Consider the following 5,331-nt stretch of genomic DNA (forward strand, 5'->3'; position numbering starts at 1 on the left):
CCTGAGGGCGGGAACTGCAGGCAGCTCCGTGGCTGGAGGAAAGCATCTGAATGCAGGCCCTGGCACTTCTGCAGAGCAAGTTTCTTCATTCCAAATCTGTGGAATAGACCAAAAACCCGAAGCATCTGGCAGGATATGTGGCAGCTGGAAAATCCCCTAACCACATATTTTAAAGCCCATAAGATGCTTGTGGTTTAACACGTATATGTCGTTATTCTAACATTCACTAAAATAAAATGCAATTACACATTACTGAATACTATTGATTTTCTCTTATATCAGGATAATTTTGGCTGTCTTAATTCCCTCAGATAATATCTTAGAACTCACTTGTGTGCTAAATGGTAACCCAGAGATTAATTTACATTTTTCTTTTTAGTGAAGATATAAATGAATTAAAACTTTAGAAAAAATAACCCAAGGCCCTCAAGTACTGATTATCCCCCTTGCTTTAACCTGAATTCTCCTTTTATTAAGAAAGATTCACTATTCAAGGAACATTTTATCTTCATTCATAAAATGGAGTCTTTCATTTCTGGGGACTCATGACAAATGAACAAATGAAGGGACAGATGAAGACTCATTAAGGGACTTGTTTGAATTTAAATGGGGAAAAGATTTCCAATAGGTAAATTAAATATGCAGATATATGTGCATATATGTATATGCATATACTTGCCTGTGGTTTTCTTCAGTAAGTTAATTTATAGCTTTTTTTTTTTTTACTTTAAGGAATAGGAAATGGCTGTTTATATGAATGGGGCTTAATCTTTGCAGCAGTTCCAGGATGTCTCCATTGCTTTTCACTTAAGAAAACATATCCAGCCTTTGCCTGCCTAAATCAGGATATTTCCATTAGAAGAAGGAGGAGGAGGGGAAGAAGAAGGAGGAGAACCACCTCGCCAGGTCCAGTGTGATGCCTTGTTTTACATTAAGTGTTATAGAAATCTTTACAAATGTGTGCAGCTGTTTCCCTTCAGTCAATGATAGTATTTATTCGGAGACCTCCTGCAATTTCATGACCGATGACTCCTGTTGCCATAAACCATTCAGAGGGAAAGGAAAACCCAATGAGTAATCACTGTGCACTGAAAATGTCATTGTAAAAGTAAGGTGGCAGAGACAAGGCCTCTAGAGTTGAACTCTGAAGACCCAAACCAACTCTAATCAATCTGTTAGATTTTGTTACTCAAACTTGGGAGCATTTTTATGCCACTTGAGCCATTTAATATTATTTTAAATTGAATGCCTTTACTTTAACATGAAATACTAATTAACCATTGTTAACTCCATAAGATATTTTTTTTATCCCCTTTCCCTTCCATTGGCTATATAACAGTGATTATAGTCAGTTCTGTAAAATGCCTTGTTTTCTTCATTTTTATTAGAAAAACTAAATTAATAAACTTGAAACTTTTCATTAAAAGAAGTTCTTAAAAATTTAGTATCTTAATGTTCAAAATAAGTAACTAAAGGGTAGCATAAGAAAATTTTTAAAAAAGGGATAATCCTTGATATATAATGTGTGCATACATACACAAAGATGATAGATAGATAGATGATAGATAGTCATAACATTATTAAAGCAACATTTTCTACCCTGGGATATATTTTCAAAAGAAAATAGAAACATATGCACCTAATTTTATTTATATGGTAATTTTTCACTTTTTTATATTAGGTGAAAAGGTAATAGGGTTTTTTTTGTAGAGTTTTTTCAAAAGAAATAGTTAAGGGGCACCTGGGTGGCTCAGTTGGTTAAGCATCTGCTTTAAGCTCAGGTCATGATCCTGGAGTCCCAGGATCGAGCCCTGCATCAGTCTCTCTGCTCATCAGGGAGTCTGCTTCACCCTCTCCCACTCCCGCTGCTCATGTTCTCTCTTTCTCTCTCTCTCACTCTCTCTCAAATAAATAAAATCTTTTAAAAAAATAAAAATAAAGTAAAAAAAATAGTTAAAACCCATGTTAAGAAATCCCCTTTCTTTTAATATGAAAGTGACTTTTTATTTTATTCTATTTTAATTCAATATAGTTAACATACAGTGTTATATTAGTTTCAGGTGTACAATATAGTGATTCAACAATTCCATACATTACTCAGTGCTCATTGTGATAAATGTACTCTTAATCCTTGTCACCTATTTCACCCATCCCCCTACCCAACTCCCTTCTGATAACCATCAGTTTGTTCCCTGTAGTTAAGAGTCTGTTTTTGGTTAGTTACTTTTTTCCTTTGTTTTGTTTCTTAAATTCCACATATGGGTGAAATCATATGGTATTTGTCTTTCTCTGTCTGACTTATTGCACTTAGCATTATACTCTCTAGATCCATTCATGTTGCAAATGGCAAGATTTCATTCTTTTCTATGGCTGAGTAATATTCCATTGTATATATATCCCACTTCTTTATCTATTCATCTAGTGTTGGACACTTTAGGATATTTGGCTATTGTAAATAATGCTGCAATAAACATAGGGGTACATATATCTAGCTGAATTGGTGGTTTTGTATTACTGCATCATATGGTACTTCTATTTTTAATTTTTTGAGTAACCTCCCATGTCTTCTGCCCATTTTTAATTGGATTATTTGTTTTTTTGGTGTTGAGTTGTATCAGTTCTTTATATATTTTGGATACTAGCCCTTTGTTGATTATGTCATTTGTAAATACCTTCTCCCAGTCATTAGATTGTCTTTTAGTTTTGTTGGTCATTTCCTTTGCATTTCATTTTGATGTAGTTCCAATAGTTTATTTTTGCTTTTATTTCCCTTGCCTTAGGAGAAATATCTAGAAAATGTTGCTATGGCCAGTGTTAGAGAAATCACTGCTTGTGCTTTCTTCTAGAATTTTTATGTTTCAGGTTTCACATTTAGGTCTTTAACCCATTTTGAGTTTATTTTTGTGTACCAAGTAAAAAAGTGGTCCAGTTTCATTCTTTTGCATAGAGATTTCCCAACATCATTTGTTGAAGAGACTCTCTTTTACCCTTTGCATATTCTTGCCTCCTTTGTCAAAGATTAATTGACCATATAATTACAGGTTTATTTCTGGGCTCTCTATTCTGTTCCATTGATCTATGTGTTTATTTTTATGCTGATACCATACTGTTTTGACTACTACAATTTTGTAGTATAACTTGAAATCTGGGATTGTGATACTTCCTCTTTGTTTTTCTTTTTCATGATTGCTTTGGCTATTCAGGGTCTTTTGTGGTTCCATACAAATTTTAGGTTGGTTTGTTCTACTTCTGTAAAAAATGCTGTTGGTATTTTTATAGGGTTTGCATTTAATGTGTAGATTTCTTTGGGTAGTATGGACATTTAAACAATATTTGTCCTTCCAATTCATGAACATGGAATATCTTTCCGTTTGTGTTGTCTTTGATATCTTTTATCAATGTTTTCTAGTTTTCAGAGTATAGACTTTCATCACTTTGGTTAAGTTTATTCCTAGATATATTTTTTAAAGATTTACTTATTTATTTGCCAGAGAGAGAGCACAAACAAGGGGGAGGAGCAGAAGTAGAGGGAGAAGCAGGCTCCTCACTGAGCAAGAAGCCCGATGTGGGCCTCCATCCCAGGACCCTGGGATCATGACCTGAGCCAAAGACAGACGCTTAACTGACTGAGCCACCCAGGGGTCCCTAGTTCTAGATATTTTATTATTTTTGGTGCAATTGTAAATGGGATTATTTTCTCAATCTCTCTTTCTGCTGCTTTATTGTGTATAGAAATGTAATGGATTTTTGTATATTGATTTTTATATCCTGTGATCTTACTGAATTCCTTTATTAGTCCAATAGATTTTTGGTAGTCTTTTGGGTTTTCTGTATGTGGTATCATAAGACATTCCTTTCTTCTGAGAGGAACTGAAATAATCATCATACTTGTGTTTTCTATACCTAAATCATTCCTTAGTTCTATTTTCTCTCACACAAAGCATTGGGTTATTTTCCTTAGAGAAGATAGGTTTTTTGTTTTGTCTTAGTTTCGTTATTAAGCAATTGAGAGAATCACTTGTATTCTCTGTATCTCAGTCATCAGATGGATCTTCTCAGAAGATGATTATTCCCCAAAGGTGGTGCATGGTTACAGAGATGTTAAGGAGTGAAGGGACCATACCTTCTATTTTTTGTAACTCCCAGAATTTCCAGTTCAGATTCCTGTATCTAAAGAGAGTGCAATTTCAAAGCATCCCAATGATATTGTGCTAACTAGCTTTTTGTGCTGTTTTAACTTCAACTAGTGCTTATTAGGTCTGTAGGAAGCTCTATTTTTAAAAACGACCTTTTGCCATTCCAGTATGAACTTCCCCAGATGGAGTTCTTCATCCCCTCTCAAAAATAATCATACTTACTTCTCTATTGTTGTTGATAGTTCCATTTGTCTCTCCTTCTCTGCAACATCATTTCATTTATTTATCGATAACCTAATATTTCAGGTCCAGTTTGCAGTTTTGAAAACACAAAGATGAATGGGCCATATTCTCTGGCTTTAAAGAATTCATGGAATAGTCAGAACCAAAACACATGGTCAAAATCCAATACTGTAAGGATGATGGCATGTGTAGATCAAGGGGTATGATGGGAACAAGGATGCAGAATACAAACTAAGATTTGAATAATCAGGAATTGCTAAGTAAAATCACCAGTTGTGTTTTAAAGAATGAAGAGTAATTATTCAAGTAAGGCAGAAGGAGGAGATAGGGCATTCTAAACTAAGGATAAAGCTTTTCTTTCTCTTTTTTTTAAATGAACATGAAGTACAGAGCTTGTATCGAGTATAAAAAATTGCACATATAACTAGTGTATCAAATCCATCCTCCTTGGAATGAAAGTATACATGACCCTGATCCTCCTCTTATTATTCTTTATATTCATTTGATGAGGCTAATCATTTCTCTTTTCTCCAGCTGAAACTCAGATGGTGTTTCCCTCATGATTTTTCCAGTCAGTTCCTTCAGTCAATTATTAAAATGCCCAGTCCCATAAAATAGTCAAGATTCCTAGTTGATTTAAAGTTAAAATTTCCCTTTCCCATCTTTTTCTTCCAGTTGAAGAAGGGGATGTGGAAGTATCTTCTCTTTTGCACATAATATAGGAAGATTGGAGTTAATTCAAAGGATATGTAGAGTCATTGAAAATACCTGATCATAACCGTAGTATAGTTATATTTCTTTTCTTTTCTTTTTTTTATTTTATTTATTTATTCGACAGAGATAGTGACAGCCAGCGAGAGAGGGAACACAAGCAGGGGGAGTGGGAGAGGAAGAAGCAGGCTCATAGCGGAGGAGCCTGACGTGGGGCTCGATCCCATAACTCCGGGATCAC

This window comes from Ursus arctos, unplaced genomic scaffold (assembly GCF_023065955.2).
Source record: "Ursus arctos isolate Adak ecotype North America unplaced genomic scaffold, UrsArc2.0 scaffold_3, whole genome shotgun sequence".
NCBI classification, from domain to species: domain Eukaryota; kingdom Metazoa; phylum Chordata; class Mammalia; order Carnivora; family Ursidae; genus Ursus; species Ursus arctos.